The 26,575-nt window shown below is 41.1% G+C and overlaps 1 long non-coding RNA gene across 1 annotated transcript; it reads left to right on the top strand.

The window, feature by feature from the left end:
• Window positions 1-729: 729 nt before the first annotated feature.
• Window positions 730-12,380, top strand: LOC140689408 (uncharacterized). The gene is made up of 4 exons (XR_012064323.1): window positions 730-915; window positions 10,168-10,315; window positions 11,556-11,615; window positions 12,337-12,380. It is a non-coding gene; the product is annotated as an uncharacterized lncRNA (long non-coding RNA).
• The last annotated feature ends 14,195 nt before the right edge of the window (window positions 12,381-26,575 follow it).

Below are 26,575 nucleotides of genomic sequence, written 5' to 3' on the forward strand. Positions count from 1 at the left end.
CCCTGTAGCCTCAGACATTAACTCTGAAGGTGCACACTAGGCTCGATCCCCCACTGGTGGCAGTAGTCATCATTACTGGAGCACGGATTTCCCCACCCCAACCACAGGGTGAAGGGTGAGTGAGTGAGCTCAGGGTAGGGGTGCACTCAGATTTAAGGGGATCCCATGGTGTGGGGGTACAGGTTGAGAGGTGTGGGGCCCGATCAGAGTGGAAATGACCTGGCTGAGAGGTGAGGGGGATAATTTCAGGATGTTGGGTGTCCTGTGCTGAGGCATGAGGGGTAAGCTTGTGGGTGTAGGGGCCATAGGTTAGGACCTAGCAGGATGGAGTGTCAGGGCAGGGACCATGGTGTGAGGAGAAGGAGCCCTGTCTTCAAGGTCTGGTGGGAGACTGGGCCTGGCCAGTGGTGGGAGGGTAGTAACAGGGAGGGGAAGTTGAGCAGGGAAAGTGGGGCTGGGTGGGTGAGGCCTGGCCTAGGGCAGTCGTGGTTCTAGTTCAATGCCAGGACCCAGTCGGTGGCTGGGTGAAGGCTCTGGGGATGGAGACCCGGCGGGACAAGCAGGAGGGGCCCCACCTGGCTCCTCCCGGCCCCAGCGGCCAGGGCCGGTAAAGCAGGAGACCCACCCGAGCAGTTTGCGCTGCGGGCGGGAGGAGGAGGGGCGCGCACGCGCAGACGGACAGACGCGCGGACGCCGGAACCCACCCAGAACGCGTGGAAGCTGGCGGCAGCCGGTTACTCCTGGACCAGCTCCTGGAAGAGGAACACGGCCTGGGGCCTGGGCCGCCGCTTGCCCGCGGCTCGGCTGCCGCTGCCGGACAGTTAAGAGGGCGCTGGTGGGGGCGCGCTGCTCGGGGAGCCGGCGGGTGACGCCTGGGCTGTGCAGCTGAGGAGGCGCCCAGGGAGGGGTGCGGAGGTGAGGTCCCGGCCGCGCGTCCCGTTAGGACCCTGAGGCGGGTCCCAGCCGCCGCTGTGGTTCGTGGTAACCCCGGTATTAGTAGTTCCTGAACACCGTGTTTTTGCCGCCGCTTATACACGGGTTTAGGAGAGCAGGTACAGCCCCGGGAGTTGGGAGGGCGCCGGACGGTTCCAGAGCATCTCCGACTGGCCCTCAGACGATGGCCTGCTCCTTGCAGGTGGGTGCGGTGCGGTCGCGGGGCCTCGGATGGAATGGGAACTGCCCCATGAGAGCCCATGGATTTGCTCCCATCTTACCTGCGGCCTGACCTTGGGGGCGGCCTCTAAAGACCCAGGTTAGTGGGACTCAGGTTACAGGTCAGTCTGCTCCTGGGAGATGGGCTCGGTGCGATGAGTGTGCTGGGATGGCTGCAGCAGCAGCGGGAAATTGTTGCAACCCCCGCGCTCTCACAGGGCAGCCCCAATCCCGCCATCGCAGCTGCCGCCTTTCCCTGACAGCACAGCACCCGCCCTCCAGGAGCAGGCTGACCTATAACCTGAGTTCCACGAACCTGAGGCAGCAGAGGCCAAGCTCAGGCCATGCGCTGGGGAGTTTGAAGCAAATCCAAGGGCTCCCATGGGCAGACCCCATAACCCGCCACTGCCTTCAACCACACCGTGCCCTCCTCCCGAGAGCAGGCTGACCTGCGGACCGTGCCTGGAGCAGCAGAGGCCGAGCCCTGGACAGGCCATGGGGGAGATGGGGGCAAGTCTACCAGCTTGCCAGGTCGCTGCCCATCTCCCTGCCGCTGCCCCAGGTTCGTGGATCAGTTGTTTTCAAGTCAGTGGTTTCCTGAGATGCAGGCGTGGTGCAGTCAGGTGGCGGGGGCTGCAGGGAGGGGTGCTGCCCCAAGGGGAGCAGGTGGACTTGCTCCCATCTCCCCTAGGGCCAGACCTGGGGACGGCCTCTACTGCCCCAGGTTTGCAGGACGCATGTCATGTCAGCCTGTCCCTGGGAGGAAAGCTCAGTGTACTCGGGGCAGCCTCAGTGGCTGACAAGGATTTTAGAAGTGGGCTCTAGCCCAGCATAACTAACTCTCCTTTCTTCTCCTGCTTCCTCAGTTGGTGGCTGTATCAGCTTTTTCATTATAGGTTATTGCTAGATAATGAACATAGGTTTCTGTGCTATATAGAAGAAACTTAATTTAAAATCTCTTTTTATATATAGTGGCTGACATTTGTAAATCTCGAACTCCCAAATTTATCCCTTCCTATCCCCTTTCCCTGGTAACCTTGATTGTTTACTAAGTCTGCAAGTCTGTTTCTGTTCTGTAGATGAGTTCACAGTGTCTTTTTCTCTCTTTTTTTACATTGCACATATGAGTGGTATCATTTGGTATTTTTCTGTTTCTGGCTGCTTTCACTTAGAATGACGATCTCTAGCTCCATCCATGTTGCTGCAAATGGTTTTATTTTGTCCTATTCATGGTAGAGTAGTATTCCAGTGTATAAATATGCCACAACTTCTTTATCCAGTCATCTGTTGCTACATTTAGCTTTCCTCCATGTCTCGGCTCTTGTATACAGTGGTGCTGTGAATACTGGTGTGCAGGTATCTTTTCACATTGGAGTTCTTTCCAGTTATATACCCAGATGTGGGATTGCTGGGTCATAGGGTAAGTCTACTTTTAGTTTTTTCAGGGATTTCCATGCTTTCCATAATGACTACACCAAACTAGATTCCCACCAGCAGTGTAAGAGGGTACCCTTCACTCTACAGCCTCTCTAGCATTTATCATTCATGAACTTTTGAGCGATGGCCATTCTGAATGATGGGAGCTGATACTTCATTATAGTTTTGATTTGAATTTCTCAGTTTATTAGTGATATCGAGCATTCTTTCATGTGCCTATTGGCCATTTGTGTCTTCATTGGAGAAATGCTTGTTTAGGTCTTCTGCCTATTTTAAGATTGAGTTGTTTGTTTTTTTGTTATTAAGTTGTATGAGCTGTTATATATATTCTGAAAATTAAGCCTCTGTTAGTCGTATCATTTGCAAATATTTTCTCCCATTCGTAGGTTGTTGTTTCCTTTTGTTTTACTTATGGTTGTCTTTGCTGTGAAGAAATTTATGAGTTTAATTATGTCCCTTTTGTTTATTTTTTCTCTTATTTCCATTGCCTGGGTAGATTACCCTAGGAGAATGTTGCTAAGATTTATGTCAGATAATGTTTTGCCTATGTTTTCTTTTAGGAGATTTATCATGTCTTGTCCATCTGCATCTTAAGCCTGTACTCAACATCTGTGCTTCAGTTTTGAATTTTGAGCTTCTTAGAGAAAACCTACTCTTAGCTCATACGTCAGATTCAACATGTCTAAAGCTGATTTCTTAATCTTTTTTCTTGCAGCGTCTCCACTTATTCAGTGGGATAATCATTCTTTCGGTCTTGAATACACAAAGGCTTGGAGTGGTCTTTGATTTATCTTTCTCTCACCACCCTCCACATTTTGTCAGCTTCTTGAACTGTATGTTTTTGGTTTCAAGTGTCTATTCTGATTGCTGATACTCTGATGAAGAGCTTTCATCCCTGATACATGAATTTTTCCTTCTGCTGAATTCTTGGATATTCTCTCCCCCCCTTTCAGTCAACCTACAGTTTTGGTGCTCCCACATCTACAGTCAAGTCAAAGACTTAACACAACCAGATCTCAGCCAGGGAGTCTCGACCCTTCATCATTTTGGACTTACCTTATGTGTTCCAATCATTATGTAACTTAGCCTCCTAGGGTAACCTGTGCCTTATTAAAAACCAGGAGTCACCAGCCTTTTCCTATCCAGTCCTCAGTTAAAACAGCTTAGAATTGCCCTGAGAACTAGTTGGAGCCCCATCCCCTTCATAGAGTCTTCCCTATTTATTCCAAATACTTCTAGCTCCTCTTTGTATTCCTGTACTGTTTATGATCAGTAGTCTGTAATCTTGGATTTGAGTACTGACTTGGTACCATTCCTGGGTGGTTTCCAATGTGTCTCCTCACTTAGCTGGTAACTGGAGAAGACTCACTTGTTCAGCCTCCTTTATACCCCTCACCCTGCTTAGCATCGGGCAATAACAGGCATCCAGGCAGTGCTTACCTTCTTTATTTATTCGCAGTGGTGGTGGTGTGGATTATAGCTAATAACTATTAATTCAGTGTTGCAATTAAAAAAGAAAGCCAAGAAAATCCATAAAACTTTATCTCCATGTTCAGTTTAGTGCTTTACCTCAATAGTTTTCTTAAGACTGTGTTTACATTCACATAGTGTTCAGTGCTTGTACAGTTCCCTGAAGCAAGCAGGTGAGATGTCATTATGTTTGACTTTCATGTTACATTTCATATTGGATATATTTGTGCAATGACAAAACCTTCTTTTATAAGTAAACAGCCGGAAGCCCAGAGAGACTAAGAGCCTAACCCAGGGTCACCTGGTTAGTGTTTGGCACAGGCCAGGACCGCAGTTCACATCTTCCAGCTGATCCTCTTCCAGTGCCTTTTCATTCCACTGCTGGGAAATGTAGCCCCATCAGCCAAACGGCCAAGTCACATTGCTGCCCCTTTACCTGCCAGTGATGGCAGTGCTTCAAAAAGTGGCAAAGGAAAGGTCAGAAATAGGAGTGATAAAAGACATGGAAGTGCTGGAAATGGATCCTCAACCTCCTCCTCCCTACTTGAGCGCCACACAAGTGTCCCACTCTGACAGTGCTGTTCATTGTTTATAACATAGCCTTAAAATCAGACTGATCTTTTATAGGACATGCTTTTATCCTGGTCCCTTTCCTACTAGTAGTCACCGTCATGGGCAGAAAGTGCCTGGCTGTGCTCTGTTTGTCACGTAGGTGGGAGGGAAAGTGGGAGAGGGAGTTGGTTGAACTGAAGCCGAGCTTTTTACAGCTCTGTTGTTCTAGGACCAGAGCAGTTCCACTCTTGCTTTCATCACCTCTCCACCTCCGAGTCCCAGCCACCCATTCCTGCCTGCTTCCCCACATGCCACATCCTGGGGGAGGACAGAGTGTTGGGCAATGCCCCCTCCGCCCTCTGCCCTGGGAGGTGCAGGAGTCTGCATTAACTTTTGAGCTGTTTTGGTAATTGGGCTTTTCCAGCTTTTCTAGACATCTCCTTTCCAGCTCTGAGAAATTGGAGATGTAACTTAACCATACATGGACTATACTAATATATTCAGTGACATTAGTGTCATGTTGTCTGTAATTGTGTTCTGTGACTGGATAGGAAGTTTTTTATCTCACAGGATGCTTCACATCTAATTCTAAAGTCCTAGAGGCTTGCAGGTGTAATCCAAGTTCTTACATGTCTGTAAGGTAGACATGAACATTATTTGATAATATGACCATATGTTCCTAGATTACGGTTAGTCCACCGGCTCTGTATCTAATGAAAGTTTAAATACCAAACGCTTGAAGAAAATTTGCGGGCCATGTCTTTTTGCCTGTAAGTAGTTGCAAAAACTGAAATCACAACTCTAACACAAGCCACAGTGTTTCCCAGTAGAGAAAGCCCTCTAATTTTACAACCTCTAAGTAATGCAGTGGTTCTTTGAGTGAGATGAGGGATGCCAGAGTATTTTTTGGGACACTAGTGTGGCATGACAAGTATTCTGGGACTGGTTACAGTTGAATCTCTACTTCCTATATCCTGGATTACAGAGGCAATGTTAGTGCGGTAACTATCTTGTGAATGCAAGTGTAGCTAGGAAGACAACAGAGAAAATAGAAGGGATATAAAGAAATGGAGGGACTTCATAGCAGTACAAATGGTGACTTTGACACCACCAGCTGCTGATGTGAACTTGGCAAGAATTTGTGAGAAGTGGTGGGTGTCATTGCAAGCAGGAGAGTCCTGCAGCTTTTGGGGTGAACAGGCAAAGGGGAGAGCAGATATGGTGGCTATCCAGGGGCTACTTTTGTCCTGAATGTGAAAATGTCCAGTCCCCTGTTCAATTTTGCAGCCACAACTTCACATGACTCAGGGCGTTATTTCCACCAGAATACCATAAAAATATAAACAACCTCTGTTTCCCAAAGTGTTTGTTCTCGATCTGAGATGACTGTCCTGTGCTGGTAGGTAAGTGGGCGATGGGGCCTATTACATCATCCCCTTTCACTAGAAGTCTACCTCGCTGCTTTTCAACCTACTCCTAGAGGTGCTGTCATTCTGTTACACCTAGGCCTGTAAGACCGTCTTGCCTGAATCCTCACGTGAAGAGGGATGGTTATGTGCAGTTTTAAAAAATTGCTTGGGTCATGTGGTCCTTTGTTCCTTCCATTGGAAATCACTATTCCAGAGCAAATAGTATGCCTCCATAGAAAGTATATTGTTTGTAAGTTGTCTTCAGAGGTTTTGCAGTTGGTTTAAATATTTGCTTGGTGATGGCATCTTGATTGATTGAAGGAGGCAACCCTCACTAGGGGCATTGTGTGCTTTCTGTCTGAGAGTTCCTTTCCTGGCAGCAGAGTGTTCGTAGGCAGAGTTAGAAAGTTACCTGGTCTGAGAAGCCGAATTTGCCCGCAGCTGGGAATTGGCAGAAGAGTCTGTTATGGAAGGAAAGCTTTAGGATTATCTGGTAGCAGAGTTCTGGGATCCAAACCCTGGGAAACCTCAGCTTTTGTAGAGTATGTTCTGTAACAATAGGCTATAGGATAATTTTTACACTTGTTATAGGATGTAGAGTTGGGGAAAGGCTTAAAAGTGAAAGAACCTTAAAAGAGAATCTCCGAATATTTTAAAGAAGACAGTTCTCAGAATGAGAGCTTTTCTGGAAAAGACTAGCTCTTCACTTCACAGGGGAAGCAGGGAGCAGGTGTAACTGCACTTACGGTAACTTAAAAGGTAAACCTTACCCTCCCACTTAGCTGTTTCCTGGTGTAGGTTCATCTCCCACATCTGTAGTTTTAGACCTGATGTGTCATTTTCTGGTACTCCATTCTGCTTCTTAGTGAGAGACTGACCCAAAGTCACATAGCAATTGAAAAATTGCGCAAAGGTCTTTATTGTTAAAAATGTGGACCTGTGGCAGGGTGCTGCATTTGCAAGTGACTTTCAGTACAGAGACCACTGAAAAGAATGCAGTGTTATTTCTTATTTTATTCCTTTAAGCCTTTGAATAGAAGGTTTTCTTTGCAGAGTGTCTGGAGTATATCAGAACAAGCAGGAACTAAAATAGCTTTAAGAAAGCTCCAGTATAGACGTTGCTTATAGTGTGGTATCTATCTTATGTTAATTCTTTAAAGCAGGAAGTTGTAACTCTCAATTTCTTAAGCAAATATAAACATTCTTGACTCTTATTGACGTTCTTTGTTGGGTGAAGCTGCTTTTGCTTCCATTCTGAGCATTGAAAGGCCTTCTATGATACTTCTACCACTCCTCAGTATTTTATTTTCCCTCTGTTGTGAACTTGTTTTTAAACTTGAAGCATATATAAATATCACTAACTTGCTACATATGTAGATATTCTGTGTTACATACCCAGAAAGTTTGTGTACATCACACGTATCTACATAATTCCCCCCTTTCCAACTGTGTTCCTGATGAAAGGATGGTGGGAAATGGCATTATGGGGATATGTCTTACAGTACACAGTGTTTCCCCTGTTCCCTCTACCATATCTGGATGTTCTTTCATCTTTCAGCTTCTAGACTTACTAGCTCTTTTTCTTAAGCCAGGTGTATCTCATCCCCCTGCGCACACACACATGTGTACACACACACACACACATTCTACTCTAGGGAGTAGTGTGCACCATCCAATTCTCCCACTCCAGCTCTGGACCCACCCACTGGAGGCAGTGTCTTGCACGAATTAATTTGTAAGTTGCTTTTTAAAACTCGAGTGGTCAGGAAATAGGACTGATATCCACACCTAGTAGGCAGGCCCTCAAGGACAACTTCTATGGTTAATGCCAGGTTATCTTAATGTTTGAGTACCTGGGTTTCATGTCTTCCTGTGCCACCTGTGTGACCCATGATTCCCACATTTCTGTCTCCTGCTAGAATTTTTCTCTCCAACTCTGGACTCTTACAATCTTCTGCTGATTTGACATCTTCACTTGAAACTCTGATATCTTAAAAGCAACATGTGTAAAAACTGAGCTCTTTGTTCTCCTACACCCCAAACTGGTTCTTCCTGCAACCTCCCCCATTCAGTTAGTGGAAACTTAATCCATCCAGCTGCTTGGGTCAAAAAACTTGGAGTTATTCTGACTTTCACTGACATACCACATGAATTCTGTCAATAGATCTGGTTTAACACTGCCTTTAAAACATATCCAGAACCCAGCCACTTCTCACCATGGTTCCTGCCTCCACTGCTGCTTCCCTACCCTGAGCCACTGTCCTCTCCTCCTGCACAGCCCTTCTCAGAGGCTTCCCTCCTTTCATCTCTGACCCGTTTCGACTATTCTCACCTGGCAGTCAAGTGAGCCTCGAAAACCTAAGTTAGATTGTGTCGTCCTTCTGCAGTGCCTCCCCATTTCACTCTGGGTAAAAGCCACAGTCCTTACAACGTCCTCCAAGGCCATACAGGATCTGCACTGACCCTTCTCCGCAGCTCCAGCCGTGCCCCCATTCTGGAACATGCGAAGTGCACGCTGGCCTCGGTGATGGTTATTCCGTCCACCTGGGACTTCTCACCTCCAAGTCTTAGTTCTAACCTCAGTCCTCAGTGTGGCCTGCTCTGGTATTTAATACAACATCACCCTCATCCCATACCCTAAACTCTCTTTACCTTGCCCTTTTTTGATTTTTCCATGGTTCCTCTTTCCTAACATGCCACCTCCTCTGCTGCTCTGTTGTGTGAATTGTCATCTCCACCCCCATCCCAGCTAGACTCCAACAAAGCTCCGTGAGGACAGGATTTTGTATTGTTTATTTATCTATTCCAACTGCCTAGACTAGTCCTGGGTACATAGTAGGCAATCAAAAATTATTTGCTGAATAAATTAAAAGACTATTTTAAAAATGAATCATCCTTTCAGGAATGGGTGAGGATAGGAAGCTGCATCAAGGACAATGGTGCAGTAAATAATGATATTTGCCTGTTGTTCTTTGTGTGATTTATATATGTGTTTTAGTCTTAATTTTGTATCCCAGTTTCTTAATTTAATATCTGTATTAAGGTGTAATTTACAGGCCATAAAATTCACACATTATAATTGTACAAGTCAGCCATTTTAGCTATTTCTAGATTTGTGCAACTTTTTCCTCACAAAGTCCCTTGTGTCCGTCCATATGCAGTTTGCCCCCCCTCAGTGGCACCCTGATTTTATTTCTTTTTTTTTTTTTGGCAATCACATCTCAAACGGATAATTTACACAGCAGTACTAATATAGCTTTGCACTTTTAGAAATGACACACTTAAATATGAAATTAGCGGTCATTGCTGAATGTAGGTAGCAGTATCAGACATTGGTGAGAAGAATGGACCTGAGTGTCAGACTGGCTGCAGTCTTACCCAGCTCCACCATTTACCAAGTTACCCAAATTATCTTCTGCCTCAAGCTCTTTATCTGTTATATGGGGGTAATAATAGCAGCTTACAGAGTTGTTGTGAGGATTAAGCAAACAGGGAAACAAAATTTAGTATAGTGGCCTGCTTATGTTATTACCTAAGAAATAGCCTTGCAGGTAGAGGGCAAAATTCAAATCAGTTTCTAAAGTACATGTAAAATATAATCCAGTTCCTGCCTGGTTTGTAAACACTTATGCCTACTGAAGAATTTAAAAGCAGGCTAATTTCCAACAGAAAAGATCATTTCTCAGCATTTCTTTCAAAGAGAGCTGCAAAGTCACTTTTACTAACTAAATGTTCCATGCCCAACTCTGACAGAAATTTGACAACAGGGACGTAATTATCTACATTTTTGTTAAAATGATGCTGACCATCAGGAAGTGTTCTCAATTATATTTTAGCCTTTATGTTGAGAAATACTGTGAGACTTCTTCTAAATTAATGGGTGGGGGCATTCATTGTAGCTCTTGTAGCCTGATAAGCCTGCACTAAATTATCTTTTTTAAACTTTTAATTAAAGTAATAAATTAATTTTTTGCTGGGGGGTGGTAATTAGGTTTTTATTTATTTATTTTATTTTTAGAAGAATTACTGGAGATTGAACCCAGGCCCTTGTGCATGCTAAGAACATGATCTTTCACTTGAGCTATACCCTCCCCCCTAAATTATCTTTAATAAGGTCTTTTTCTCTGTTTTGTTACTTTATGTACAGAAGCACAAAGCAGGGTCATCAGAAGCCTCTCAATCACAAAGATGATAGTAGTGAAAAACATTGCGCAGTGACAGTGAATCCTTGGCATATGAAGAAAGATTGTAAAGTCCTGAATGAATTAAGAAGGTATTGTTACCTTAACATACATGTAAGCATGGCTCTCTTACCTTTATTTTTCACTTTATAATGAAAATAATCCCCACCTGTCAAGGTTGCTTTGTTTGATAGAGGGAATATCTAAACCCTTTTCTGCAAGTTTTTTAAATAAGTAAGAGCAGTTAATTTATCAGAAGTGTGAATGGTGTAATCTGGTCTGTGTAGTATGGTAGCCACCAGCCACATGTGGCTATTGTGAATTGAGATGTTCTATAAGTGGAAAATACATAATAGATTTTCAAGACTTTGTACAACAAAAATAATGTAAAATATTATTAATAAGTTTTAAAAGTGTCAATCACACTTTTGAAATGATAGTATATTGGATATTTTGGGATAAATGTAATTATTACTGGAATTAATTTCACTTGTTCCTTTTTATTTTCTAAATGGGATTACTGGAAAATTGTGACTTGCACTATGTTTCTGTTGACAGTGCTGGCTTCTAACTTATTGCAAATAATATGAAAAGAAAACTTTGATTAAAAATTTTGTAATTGAGTAGTTGATTTGCATCATATTAGTTTCAGGTGTACAAAACAGAGGCTCAACATTTTTATAGATTATATTCCATTTAAAGTCACCATAAAATAATGGCTATATTTCCCTGTGCTGTATGATACAGCCCTGTAACCTATCCATTTTATACTTAGTACTGTTTACCTCTCAATCCCCTAACCCCTTCCTGCCTCCCCTCTTCTCCTTCTCCCCATTGGTAACCACCAGTCTGTTCTGTGTACCTGTGAGTCTATTTCTGTTTTATTATAGTCATTAATTTGTTTTATTTTTTAGATATACATATAAGTTAATACATAGAATATTTGTTTTTCTTTCTCTGACTTATTTCACTTAGCATAATACCCTGTAGGTCCATCCATGTTATTGCAAATGTCATTATTTTATTTTTTAGTGGCTGAACAGTATTCCATTTGTGTGTGTGTTCATGTGTATATATGCGTGTGTATATATATGCATACATGTATATATACATATATATATATATATATATATATATATAATATACCACAACTTCTTTATCCAGTCATCTGTCAGTGAACATTTGGGTTGTTTCAGTGTCTTGGCTATTTTAAATTGTGCTGCTGTGAACATTGGGGTGCATGTGTCTTTTTGAATTAAATTTTTCTCCAAACATATATCCATGAATGGGATTGCTGGATCACACGGAAGTCTATTTTCATTTTTTTATGGAACCTCTTTTCTGTCCTCCATAGAGGCTGCACCAATTTACATTCCCACCAACCGAGTAGGAGGGTTCCTTTTTCTCTTAAAAGGTAAAAAATTCTCTACATTTACCTACTTTCCTTTCAGTTTAGGACACAGTTTGGCAAAAGCAAGATAGAATTTAATAGGAGTAAATACAGTATTTATTTTGAATGTCCATGCATTATGGATAGATATGTTATTGATGAGTTGGTTCCCTATTTTTGTAGGTGCAGATGTTTTTATAGCTTCACAGACATTTCAGTCTTGCAGAGAGAAAAATTTCTTTGTATTTTGCTGAACTTGTCCGGGTGTCTTTATCGGATTTGGTCCAGGCCTGCAGAGGTGAATACACATCCAAACCTGAACCATTTGAATGTCTGCAAGATATTAAGAGTCTAGAATATCAGATCTGGACTGTAACTCTGGTAAATGACATCAGTGACTGGACTCAAGAAAACTCCATTTGAGGGCAAAACCTTTCATAAGCCAAAAAGGCTTTGAAACTGTGGCAAAGCCAGAGACTTTTGTGCACCACTTATGGCCACAAACCCATGAGGACAACCACAGGCCTTCTGGAGTGCCAAGGAAATTCCATGTGAGGAGTCCAGCACTCACAGGAATCCAACAAGTCCCTGTCTGCCAGAGCACCTTCATTGCTACTGTGCTGTTTTGAGTAAATGTCTTTTCATCAGGTTCAAATTGGTTTGTTGTTATTTTTTTGCATAAAAAAACAAATTCTTGTTCCCTGGTGTAAGTAAAAGCCTAACACTTTCTGATTTCTTTTGACAGAGAAAATATGAGCCTGTGGATCTAACCTCATCTGTGATGGTCTGCAACTGGGAGCAACCAGATCAGTGTCAGTCCCCTTGCAGCCATTGGCTGGGAGCCTGCATGTTCCTTGGAATGGTATTTGAAACATGTCACACTAGCCGTGCCTTTGCTGTGGGCTGGGAGGCGAGTCAGTCAGAATCTGCATTATGGAATGTAAGTTTCAGATCCACAGCTAGGAGATCTTTTTTAATAGCCAGAGAATATAGTCATAAATATATCTATTAATGTATTTATGCAAGAACCTTTTTAAAGATTTTTTTATTATAAAAAGTTACCCCCAAAATTGAAAGTGAAAGAACAGTGGAATTAAAAACCATCTGTACCTTAATTATATATAAAGGATCATAAAATCCTTCTAAACTTTTTTTTGTTCAAATGAAGATATTTTTCCCTTCCAAAAAGGAAAATTATTATTTCACATTTTTTTTGTTTTCTCCTTTTATTATATATTCCATATCAATAAATATAAATTTTTTAAATCCCTTTTAATGGCTGTTTAACAATATATTGAACAGATATGTAAATAGTTCTAGGTTTCAGAAATTTAAAAAATTGTCATTACAATACCACTGCAAAGAATATTTTGGTGTTTCTATTTTTAGTTACTAATTTGGACTAAAAATTAACAAGTTTGCTTTTCTTTATCTAAAACATTGGTTATTTTATGAAGGAACTGTAAGGAATTTAAAAAACTTTTCAGTAATTTCAACAAAGAAATTATCTTTAAGGCAAAAATGTATGATGTATTGCAAATCTATTTTTATTATATCTTCACTTTTACCAGTGTGACATATGTGTGTGTTTGCACAAGTGCTTTAACTACCAGCAACGTAGGAAAAATCTGTATACTAAAAATGTGAAAATATTTTCCTGGTTTGTGTTTTCATTCTCCCAATATAGGTTTTGGATGACAAGCTTGTATTTGCAAAAGTACACCCCCTGTGGGAGGTGTTCTGTACATACGCTGAGATACTGCACATAATATTGCCTCTGAAGCCCAATGATTTGAAAACCCGGTCCTCAGCCTTTAATAACTTCCGCTGTTTGATGAAAGTCCTCCAAGTGGATGAAAGTATCAACAACCGGAACAAGAGTTTTTCATTGCCCTATTTGAGAAGAGCTCCATGAAAGACTTTTATATTCAGGATAGAGATACATTCTTCAATCCAACCACCAGAAACCGCATTGTAAGTCTAAACCGAGTTTAGCTGCTGTCTTGGGGGTGATTTAGAACCTGCTGTTGAATTATCAGTGATTTGGTTTGGTTGGTTTGATTTGGTTTTTAAAAGCTGCCCATAAAAAGGAAAAAAGAGAAAGAAAAGAAATATGCCTACAGATTCCTGTTAGGATAGTAAACAGTGGCTGGTTAGTTACCTTGTATAAGCCACAAGCTCTCTTAGAACATTTTTAGGTTTACTTCATCCTTTCTCAGATCAAGTATCAAGTAAGGGACAGTGTTAAAAAAAATTCAGGATTAACAGGTTTGTGAGCTCCAGGATTTGCAAGGCAGCTTTCCCTCCCCATGGTGTAAGTCAAATGGCAGAATTGAAATAAAGCACCTCATGTCTCCTCCGGTGTTAACAGGAAAAGGCTAATCTTCTTGACCTTGTTTCTTCCTGGGTAAAATGAAGATAATATATCAGGAGGCGACAAGCTCATTTAAGGCAGGAAACATGTTGTCTTGTTCACTGCTGAATCTCAGGCACCGGGAAGGCTGAGTTTAACGAGTGAATGAATGAACTGTACTTCCCCCACAGTTACCATGTGGGACAGTGAGGATTAGCAGCTAAGAGCATAGACTCTAGAGGGGAGGGCACAGCTCAAGTGAATGGGCACATGCTTAGCAAGCATAAGGTCCTGGGTTCAGCCCCCATCACGTCCTCTAAAATAGACATATAACCCTAATTACCTCCCCACCCCCCACCAGAAATACCTTATTATCTCCCCACCACCAAAAAAAAAAAAAAAAGAGAAGTGGCCAAGAGCGTAGACTCAAGCTGGAACACCTGTGTTGGTTTCTCGCTGTCGACCTTGTAAATGTCATTTACCCTCTGTGTCTATCAAGTTCCTCACCAATAAAATGGGGATAATTGTAGTACCCACCTCGTAGAGATGCTATGGGGATTAATGAATCTGTGTCAGTGATACAACTGCCCTGGCTTATATTAAGTACTATGCATCTGTCAGCTCTTTTCATAATTACTGACAGATGTTATTATCGACAAAAGACATATTAGTTCTTTGAAAGGGAAATGCATGTTAGACCATTTCATTTATCACTTTCTGTAATTCAGGCTTTTCCCTCTGAAATACCATTTTATGTCTGTACACTAGAAAGCCACAGGGCTTTCCAAATTTCATCTGTCTGGGTTCTTGTCATGATGGCAATACTGCAGATTGCTGACATTTTTTAGGGACTCTGTCTGAGATGACAGCAACCCCTCAAATTTGGGAGCTCTTCTCTAACTGATAACATCTCGCTAGAAATGAAGTTTTTATAATGTAACAGCTTCAGATGCTTAATGATGCCATAAATGCAAGGATGTTATATCTCAGCTCTTTAAATAAATCCTGTCATTGAAATAAAGGAAATACTATATTATAGCCCTCTATGACTTTGTTATCTTTGCTATCCATTTATCTGACTCTCTAAGACCAAAGAAAGCAAATACTAAGATTGATCATTACTACTATGTGGTACACGTATTTGTGGATGAAGACAATATTGAAATGCACTGTTTAAGATATTAAAATGGACACTAAACAGCTTCTTGATGCATATGCATGAACAGAACAGGGAGCTGGGTGCAGGGAGCAGACACTGAGCTTCCTGGATTAGAGACCCAGCTTAGCAGTCCAGCCCAGCAGTCCACATGTTTCATATTTATGTCCCAGCAAAATTAGCAGTGAGAGTCTTAAATGAACTTTGGGGACACTTGCAAACAGCTGTCATGATTACTATTGTGGGACACCAGGAATCTACAGTGTTTAGTTGGTATCTGTGCATAACCAGTTCTTTTCCACTAAAGCTTCTTGTAATTGCTGGTCCCACATCCAGGCTGAGGAATCATCTCATGTGGTGTTTGGGAGGGAGGTAAGTGGAGTCAGGACCCTTGTTAAGGCTGGGTGGGTAATAATCTGGTGCTAGTACAAGACAAAGGAAAGTAGGTCAGGTGGGAAGGAGAATGACTGGATTTAAACTTTGTTTCTTGAGTAAGCTAAATATATAACATCATGTCAAGTTACTTTGTTGTTTATATTCCATGTGCTGTCACCGAATAACTACTGAATTGTGGGGACAAAAATGCCTGGGTTTTAGAATTGACCCTGCCCCTAACCTGTCAGGGTCCAAGTTCCTCCGGGTGTCCAAAGAGGGGGCTGGACCATCAGGTGTCCCTCCACTGCAGCAGTTTGGGCACTTGGGTGGACTAGATTTTTCCTGTGGAACACTGGCCCGGTTGTAGAACATTAAGCATCTGCAAGGCTCTCACCAGGTACCCACGGTGGTCCCAGGACTGTGACATCCAAGCGTTCCTTTCCACCCACGTTTGCAAATGACCCTCAAGGGGTTAATATTAATCCTGGGTGAGAATTATGAAAAATTATATGGTACCTCCATCCCTCCTGGCAAGTGAGGGCCCCTTATTTATAAATGACCATGAAGTGTTAGCACCAAATTTTATCAACAGAACATGTGAACATTTTGTGACAGTGACGCTCACCTGTTTGCTTCTGATTCCCAGTGCCACTTCAGCCTCCGTCAGAGGACCTCAGCTGCCCCAGTGATCAGGGCCTTCTGTACAGGGAATGGGCTCCTCCTCGAAGCACAGACAAGCAGCAGCCCTTAGGTCTCATGAGGTGAGCTGTTGTGGAGAGCACCCCAGTGGGAAGGGCTCAGGGTTGTCCTCATGGCATCTGAGTGTGACAGTCCTCCAAGAGTGTTACCAACCAGGAAGCTCACAGGAGCTCTGAGCTTCGTTGCCCCAAGTTTTTACTGCAGGCTTTATTACAAAGCCATGATTTATTGGGTCACTACCGACATGGCTAACCCAAACCCTAACTGTAAGTCAAACCTTTCCTTAGCCCTAAATTTTGAGCCCCTTCCTCTCCTGGTGGCCACTCACTTGTCACAAAGCTCAAAGCCCCACTCCTCTAATCACATGGTTGGTGTCTCTGGCTGGCCAGTCCCCATCCTGAGTCATCTCATGAACACAAGCCATCCAAGGTTCCACCATGAATAGCAAAGACACTCTTATCTTGGGAAATTTCGAGGCTTTAGCGGTTGCTGCCTAGGAACTGGGAACAAAGACCTACCAAATTCTTCATTACATAGGAGTAAATGTTATATTTCATTTAAATTATAAAATAAGAGAGAAATTCTCACTGCTTTTCTGTATCTGCTGTTCGACACCGTTTCACTACACCACGTGATTGTAATGTCGCGCTCAGCATGTGTCTTCTCAGAGCACCAGCGCCGGCTGCTCCCCGGGGGCTTATGCTGTTTGGGCAAGGCTGCTGGGGGGATGGAGGCCAAGGACAACCGAGAAAACAAAAATAATCGTGCAAATAAGGAAACAATGTCAGATTGAAATGAAGAAATAACACAGTGTTGAGATGGGAGACTCGGGGGAAAGTGAGTTAAGAAAGCTATCTTTGAGTAGGTTACATGTGAGCTGAGATGGCGATAAGGAGGCTGGAATTTGAAGATCTGGGAAAAGTCACCCATGGAATAGAAGCAGCTTGTCCATTGGCCCCGAGGCACAAATGTGCTCAGCAGGTTTGTGGAGACACTGGAGCCAGCGCTGGTGAGAGTGATGAGACGCGAGGTTTAGAAGGGCATCAGGAGCACGGAAAGGAGTGTAGACTCTAAGCGCAGTGAGAAGCAGTCATGATAGCTTAAGCACTTAAGTAATTTTCTCTCACTCACATTTTGCAAAGATAATGTGGAGAATGTATGGCAGGGACCCAGGAAGCAGGGAGGCCAGGTAGGAGGCTCTTGGATTGGGCCAGTTGAGAGATGGTGGGAGCCAATGAGGAATGCATTTGGGGAGTGGGGCTGACGGGATGCAGTTATGGGCTGGCTGTGGATGGTTAGGAGAAGAGGAGGATCAAGGTAGCCCCAGGTCGGTCTGGAGCCAGGTGTCTGTTCTTTCTTATCTCAGTGCCCCATGCAGGTGCCCACCTACTTGGGCAAACCTCTTAACCTTCAAAGTGAGGGTTTTAAAACACTGAAGTCTATTTGTTGTTTCACATTTTATGGAAAGATTCAAACATGTACAGAAATAGAGAGAACAGTACAGCCAGCCTGCCTGGGTGTTATCAGTCACCCAGCTCCAGAATTATAAACTCAGAGTCACTGTTGTTGCATCTTTCATCTCCATCTCCTCCCCTCCCCCACTATGGGGTCATTTTGAAGACAATCCTACATAGCTTAACCTTTCATTAGTGAAATGACAAGGTCTCTTTCAAATAAAATTGGAATATTCCTTTTTTTTAGGGTTACAAAATAATTCCCTGCTTGTCACAAAAATACACTTTTAAGTAGTTTTGGGGTTGAAATCAAGATCCAGACAAGATTCAGACATTGCAGCTAGCATATCTCTCAAGTGCGTTCTAATCTATAATTTTCCTGTTTCTCATTTTCCTTGAAATTGCTGAGGGGTTTCTCTATTTCCTGTTTGGCTGATTTCATTCTCCCCTATGGTGTTAGACTTGTTTCTCCATCCTATGTATTGGCTTTAGCTAAGTGATTTAATCCTCCCCTAAAAGCTTGATCTGATTGAGGTTCAACTTTGTGCAAAAATAATTGTTATGTGAAGTTTTGTATTCCTGTCATAAGGTACATAATATTACATTTGACTCTCTTTTTTGTGATGACAGCAGCCAATAATGATTGTCACCCGGGATCATTATTTCATAAGGAATTTTATTTCATGTGGTCATACTCTAATTTCCTCCCTCAATTATCAGCAGGATCACAGTCATGAAGAGGTACTTTCTCCTTAACCCGGGTTATCCTTTAGAACACAGTTTTAAAGGAGGATATTTGTTAATATGTAAATATTTAAAATTGATAATTTTTTTTCTTTTTAATTTTTTTTTCTAATGGAGGTACTGAAGATTGAATCTAGGACCTTAAGCATGCTGAGCACACACTCTGCCACTGAGTGTACCCAATCCCCCTTGAGATTCATATTTATATGATATCTTCCTTCTGTTATTTTTGTTTTATGTTATACAGAATTTGAAGGCAGGGCAATGGGTTTGACCACTCTTTAATCATTCTTTATGGGCTTTTGGGGTTTGTGTGTGTGTTTGTGTTTGTAAAGAAAACAATTTTCCTACTATTTTAAGTATGTATTGCTAAGGCAATTATGTTGATCTTTTCCCTGATCCTGATCCATGTATTCCCATGTTACTTCCCACTAGTGGCCCCATGAGCTCTGTGACAAGACTAGCATGTTGTTAATCCATGTGGAAGGAGATCTGAAGAGATTTATTCAAGGAGATGAAATTTGTAGACAATGTATTGGAAAGTATTGTGAAAGTTGTTCGTTAAGAGAAGGTCTGAGGTTGAATTATTAAGTGCACAGAAATCTAAGCTATGAAAAACCAAGACAATTATTAACTCCAGGAAAACGAAGTAGGGAAGAAAAGGTAAGACTAGCACAAATTGCTACAGCTCTGAATAGTCTGTACAGAGTAATAATAATGTAAATCAAGGATACTGAGCTGATGAAAATTATAATGTAATTGTATCAAAAGGTTGGAAGAATGAAGGTTTGGGTGTGTAGATGAGATGGGGTTTGAAAGAGAGCTGAATCCTCATTTTCCAAAATAGAAAGTTAAATAGGTGATACATAAAGCTGAAAAAGTCAGTAGGCTGTGTTACAAGGATATTAGTCAGAGAAAGGGAGTAAGTATTCCAAGAGTCAGCAGTAGGAGCTGAACGTGGTTGTTTCTGGCCAGGAAATGGGGCGGTTGATGGGAACTGCTCCTTTTTACAATCGGTGTTCGAGAACTGTTTGACTCTTTATTAAATGTATGGCATTACTTTGATAAAAAGAAATCAAAGCTGAATTTTGAAAAAAAAATTGGGGTGCTTTTGACAGAGAGAGATAACAATCAGGCAAAACTACATTTGAAGGGATCCTCATTATTCCTTGCCTTTCAGCAAGGACTAGGAGGCAGATATCTGTTTAAGGTTCAAAAATTCTGTCTGACCTTCCTGCCAACTTGTAACCTTTGGAAGTAATGAACTCCCCGTCACTGTAAATATCCAGGCAGAGGCTACCTGACCAGCTCTCTAACTGTAGCAGGGTGTGTTTACCATTGGGCAGTTAGAGCAGGCAACTTCTAACATTCTTTCAGTTTTGAATTTGGCATTTTCAGGATGGATAGTTGATAAGAATGTATTACAAAAAGCTTAACAAGAATGAGTCCAAGACATCTCAAACCCATTGCCAGGGTTTTCTCTGCCAGACACCATCCTGAGACTGCCACCCGTGAGCCAGGCCACAAAGCCCAGTCACATGAGAATGAACACACTTTTTCGCTCCTATCTGATTTGGCATCGGGCTCAGCCCTTTTCCCCATGGAATGGTCCATGCCCAGGGCTCTGACTATGGAGCTGGTCTCACAGCAGCCCTGTGAGTGCTGGTCCAGCCTCCGGGGTTCCTGCGTGAAGTTTTCCAGGATTCCAGGCTATTCTCGGAGCTGAGTCCCCCCTAGGCTAAGCCCACGGAACTCATCTCAGCTCCAGACTGAGCCGGAAGCCTCAGAGAGAACTCAGAGCTGAGGAAATCCACAGGTTTTACCCAGCACTGCCAAGTCATCAGTGAGCCAGTTGAGGGAAGGTTCAGCAACAGCAAGACACACCTGAGCCACCGTCTCATTGTTCCGCCTCATCCCTAAACTCTCTGTGTCTGCCTGTCTGTGTCGGTCTCCCTTTTAGGATCAGCCTGGCACCACTTAATGCCCTGCCTCCTTTCTTCTAATCTTGCCTCCCTGGCCTGTTCCATCTACTCCAGGTTAACTGAGAAGAGGTTTTAAAACCTAGGAACAACAGACGTGCTAGATACAAAGAATACAGGGCAGTGCCTTCCTCAGTCACATCCCTCCTGCCCTCTCCCATTCCCACAATGAGTTTTATAAATATTTTGTCAGACAGACATTGCACTCCCAGTTGTTATCATTATCAGCCATTTCCTTATTATCTGTGGTTTACAATGTATTTGCTCCAGGGACATTCCCGAGATAAGGCAGGAGCAGATGACTGAGCCACTTGTTGATGTCCACTTGTGTCAAGCCTGTTAAGAATGATTTTTGGGGGGATTTGTTGAATGTGCCAGACTGTCCAGTGAGTGGTGATGATCCCCTGCATCTGCTCTGGAGTCAGCCTCGTCCTCTCCTTTGCTCTGTTCTCATTTATCTCTCTTCAGCAGGTGAGCCAGTGATCTGTACTTCTATGATACATAAAACACTTCTTATTTCACGGTAGAATTTGGGGGCTGCTATGAAAACGCATATGTTTTAAGAATGAATTGAGTCGGAGGATTAAACTTAAAGCCCCCTTGATTTAGAATCAGAAATTAATATGATGGAGGGAGGGTATAGCTCAGTGGTAGAGTGCATGTCTAGCATGCATGAAGTCCTGGGTTCAATCCCCAATGCCTCCATTTAAAAACAAATAAATAAACCTAGTTATGCCTCCCAAAAAAGAAAAAAATAAATTAACATGAGGATGAAGCTACAGAGTGATTATTTGTGTCTTCTGAAACTTCCTTCTGTCTTTCTGCAGGAAATTCTAAGGAGAGAAGTTCAGAATCTACTTTGCTTGGCTGGGCTATTACACTCAGATGCTCCTCCTGGCAGCAGTGGTGGGGGTGACTTGCTTTCTGTGTGGATATTTTAATCAAAATAACTGTACCTGTGGGTAATTGTCTTTATTCCTTGTTACCGTTCTTACTTAACTTAGAATGACATTCTCCAGGAGCATCCATGTTGCTGCAAATGGCCCTAAATTGTCAGTTTTTATGGCCGAGTAGTATTCCATTGTATAAATATACCACTTCTTTAGCCAGTCATCTGCTGATGGACATTTAGGCTGTATCCATGTCTTGGCTACTGTAAATAATGCTGCTATGAACATTGGGATGCAGGTGTCATCCTGAAGTAGGGTTCCTTCAGGATACATGCCCAGGAGCAGGATTCCTGGGTCATATGGCAAGTCTATTCCTAGACATTTGAGGGAACTCAATACTGTTTTCCACAGTGGCTGCACCACAATGCATTCCCACCAGAAGTGTAGGAGGTTCCCCTTTCTCCACAGCCTCTCTAGCATTTGTCATTTGTGGATTTTTGAATGATGGCCATTATGACTGGTTTGAGGTGATACCTCATTGTAGTTTTGATTTGCATTTCTCTGATAATTAGTGACATTGAGCATTTTTTCATGTGCCCATTGATCATTTGTATGTCTTCCTTGGAGAATTGCTTGTTTAGGTCTTCTGCCCATTTTTGGTTTAGGTTATTTGGTTGTTTCTTATTAAGTCATTTGAGCTGCTTATATATTCTGGAGATCAAGCCTTTGTCAGTTTCATTTGCAAAAATATTCTCCCATTCTGTAGGTTGTCTTTTTTTTTACATATGGTGTCCTTTGCTGTGCAGAATCTTGTAAGTTTCTTTAGGTCCCATTTGTTTATTCTTGCTTTTATTTCTATTGCTTGGGTAGACTGCCCTAAGGGAACATTTCTGAGATGTATGTCAGATATTTTGCCTGTATTTTCTTCTAGGAGGTTTATTGTATCTTGTCTTATGTTTATCTTGCTGAAGAGACTGTCTTTATTCCATTGTATATTTTTGCCTCCTTTGTCGAAGATTAGTTGACCAAAAGTTTCTGGGTTCATTTCTGGGCTCTCTATTCTGTTCCATTGGTCTATATGTATGTTTTTGTACCAATACCATGCTGTCTTGATGACTGTAACTCTATAGTATTGTCTGAAGTCTGGGAGAGTTATTCCTCCAGGCTCTTTCTTTTTTTTCTTCAGTAATACCCTGGAATTTCTATGTCTTTGATGGTTCCATATAAATTTTATTGTGATTTGTTCTAGTTCTATGAAATATGTCTTGGGTAATTTTACAGGGATTGCATTAAATCTGTATATTGCCCTGGGCAGTGTGACCATTTTAACAATATTGATTCTTGCAATCCAAGAGCTTGGGATACCTTTCCATTTTTTAAAGTCTTCTTCAATTACCTTCGCCAATGGTTTATAGTTTTCTGTGTAAAATTCTCTCACCTCTGTGGTTAGATATATTCCTAGAAATTTTATTACTTTGGGTGCTATTTTAAAGTGTTTTATTTCTTCACTTCCTTTTTCTGTTGATTCATCATTAGTGTAAAGAAATGCAACTGATTTTTGAACATTAATCTTGTAACCTGCTACCTTGCTAAATTCTTCGATCAGCTCTAGTAGTTTTGGTGTGGACCTTTTAGGGTTTTCTATATATAGTGTCATGTTATCTGCATGTAGTGACACTTTTACCTCTTCTTTTCCAATTTAGACCCCTTTTACTTCTCTTACTTGCCTGATTGCTATGGTCAGGACTTCCAAGTCTATGTTGAATAAGAGTGGTGATAGTGGCATCCTTGTCTTGTCCCAGAATTTAGTGAGAAGCTTTTGAGGTTTTCACCGTTCAGTGCTATGCTGGCTGTAGGTTTGTCATATATAGCTTTCATGATGTTGAGTTATGTTCCCTCAATACCCACTTTGGTGAGAATTTTTATCATAAATGGGTGTTGAATTTTATCAAAAGCTTTTATGCATCTATTGAGATGATCATGTGGTTTTAGTCCTTTCTCTTGTTGATGTGAAGTATTACATTGATTGATTTGCATATGTTGAACCACCCTTGTGTCCCTGAGATGAACCCCATTTGAGCATGTTGTATAATCTTTTCTATGTGCTGTAGAATTCTATTTGCTAGTATTTTGGTAAGGACTTTTTTTTGCATCTGTGTTCATCAGTGATATTGTTCTGTAATTCTCTTTTTTGGTGGTGTCTTTGCCTGGTTTTGGTATCAGGGTGATTGTGGCTTCATAGAATGAGTTTGGGAATATACCTTCTTTTCAATCTTCTGGAAGAGTTTGAGAAGGCCTGGTATGAGTACTTCTTTGTATGTGTGGTAGAATTCCCTGGTGAAGCTGTCCAGTTCTGGATTTTATTTGTAGGGATTTTTTTTATTGTTAATTCGATTTCATTCCTAGTGGTCATTTTGTTCAAGTGGTCAGTTTCTTCTTGATTCAGTTTTAGTGGACTGTATGTTTCCAGAAACGTGTCCATCTCCTCTAGGTTATCCCTTTTTTTATGTAGTTTTTCATGATATTCTCATATGATAGTCTATATTTCTATGTTATTTGTTGTAATTTCTCCATTTTCCTTTCTTATTTTGCAAATTTGTGCTCTCTCTTTTTTCTTCTTTGTGAGTTTGGCCAGAGGTTCTCGATTTTATTTACTCTTTCAAAAAATTGCTTTTGGTTTGATTGATTATTTTCTCTATTTCTTTAATCTCTATTTTATTTATTTCCTCCCAGATCTTAATTATTTCCTTCCTTCTGCTGACTTTTTGGGTGTTTTTACTCTTCAGTATCTAGTTCTTTTAACTGGTGGGTTAGATTGTTTTTTTGAAATTGTTCTTCATTTTTGAGGAAGGCCTGTATCGCCCTAAACTTTCCTCTTAGCACTGCTTTTGCTTTGTCCCATAAGTTTTTTGTGGTTGTTTTCATTTTCATTTGTCTCAAGGTATTCCTTAATTTCAACTTTGATTTCATCATTGACCCATTTTTTTTTAATAGCATGTTGTTTAATCTCTATGCTTTCCTTTTTTTTATGCTTTGTTTCTCTGAAGAGATTTCTAGTTTCAATGGCATTGTGGTCAGTAAGGATACTTGAGATAGTTTCTAACTTCTTAAAATTTTTGAGGCTTCTTTTGTGACCAAGTACATGATGAATCCTAGAAAATGTTCCACGCACACTTGAAAAGAATGTATATCCTATTCTGGGGGGTTGTAATGCTCTGAAAATATCCACTAAATCTAATTTTTCTATTGTATCATTTAATTTCTCTGTTGCCTTATTTATTTTTTGTGTGGAAGATCTGTCTAGTGATGTTAATGTGGTGTTAAAACTTCTGACAATGATTGTATTCCCATCAATTTCCCCGTTTATCTCTGTTAGTAGTTGTTTTATGTACTTAGGTGCTCATGTTGGATGCATATATATTAATGATTGTAATATCCTCATCTTGTATTGCTCCTTTAATCATTATAAAATGCCTTTATTTATCTTTCTTTATGGCCCTTGTTTTAAAGTCTATTTTGTCTGAAATCAGAACTGCTATACCTGCTTTTTTGGAGTTTCCATTTGCATGGAATATCCTTTTCCGTCCATTCACTCTCAATCTATATGTGTCCTTCTCCCTAAAATGTGTCTCTTGTATGCAGTTTATTGAAGTTTTTTGCTTTATTATCCAGTCTGCCACTCTGTCTTTTGACTGGAGCATTTAGTCCATTATCATTTAGAGTAATTAATGATAAATGAGTGTTTATTGCTATTTGAACTTTTATTTGCAGTTGATTTCATATTTCTTCTTTGTTCCTTTCTTCTTCCTTTTGTGGTATGGTAATTTTCCTTTCTGTTATCTTGGATTGTATTTAGTTTTTGTTACTCACTTGTAAGTTTTTGGCTTGTGGTTACACTTTTTTGTAAGTCTGTTAAGCAATTACTGTAACTGTGTGTACTAAACAGATAGTAATGCAATCTCTAACCCATCCTACCTAGAACGAAAAATTTAAGAAAAAAGAAGAAAGAAAAAATACTCTATATTTTCTTGCTTCCCTCTCCCATTCAATGATTTAGATGTCTTCTTTTACAATTTCATGTTCATTCTATTTGTAATTCATGGTAGTTATCACCTTTCCAGTTATGAGCTCTCATTTCTGTATCATCCTGCTTCTTTTTTATTTAAAGTGTACCTTACAATATTTCTTTTAGCATGGGTTTAGTGTTGCTAAAGTCTTTTAGTTTTTCTTCTCTGTGAAATTCATTACCTCTCCCTCTGTTCTAAAGGATAGCCTTGCTGCAGAAAGTATCCTAGGCTGCATCTGTTTTTTCATTCAGGACTTTGTATATATCTTTCCACTCCCTTCTGGCCTACAGTGTTTCTGTAGAGAAATCAGCTGAGAGCCATCTCTTGTAACTCACTCTTTGTTTTTCTCTTGCTGCCTTTAGGATCATTTCTTTATCCTTCAGTCTGGCCATCTTGATTTTGTTATGTCTTGGTGTGTGTCTCTTTAGGCTTTTCCTGTTTGGGAACCTCTGAGCCTCCTGTACTTGGGTGTCTGATTCTTTCTTTATGTTTGGGAATTTTTCAGTTATGATTTCTTTAAATACCTTCTCCATCCCCTTTGTTCTTTCTTCCCCTTCTGGAACTCTTATGATGCATAGGTTGGCATGCTTTATATTATCCCATAGGTTCCATATATTGTTTTCATTGTTTTTTATTTTTTTCTCTCAACTGTTCTGATTGTGTGCTTTCTGTTGTCCTGTCTTCTAGGTCACTTATTCGTTCCTCTGCATTATCTAGCCTGAGTTGTACTGCCTTTAGGTCAGATCTCATTTCAGCCAATGAATTTACCAATTCTACTTGGCTCTTCTTTATAGCTACTATTTTGTTTTTGACATATTTTATGTCTCTAAATACTATCTCTTTTAGTTCCTTCAGTAATTCGATCACTTCTTTTTAGAAATCTTGATCTAATAGGCCATTAATATCTATTTCATTGATCATTCTTTCAGGGGATTTCTCTTTCTCTTTTAATTGGGAATACTTTCTCTGCTTCTTCAACTGCTCATATCTCTCTGGCACTGTGGCTTAAGGAGTATCAGTTATCTATTGTGGCCCTTAAAGGGGTTTATTTCTTTATCTATCTAAGGCCTATGCTGGAATAAAACTTAAAAATGAGAGAGAGAAATAGAATTTTAAAAGAATGGAGGAAAAGAAGGTTTGAAAACAGTGTATAATCAATAATAGAAGAGCAAGTTGAAGAAGAATAGGAATCGAGTTGAGATGTCTTTTTAAAACCTTAATGCAAAGAAGAAAAAACTCAAAACACAATATTTAAAACCTGTGAATA

Source organism: Vicugna pacos, chromosome 26 (genome assembly GCF_048564905.1).
Source record: "Vicugna pacos chromosome 26, VicPac4, whole genome shotgun sequence".
Classification (NCBI taxonomy): domain Eukaryota; kingdom Metazoa; phylum Chordata; class Mammalia; order Artiodactyla; family Camelidae; genus Vicugna; species Vicugna pacos.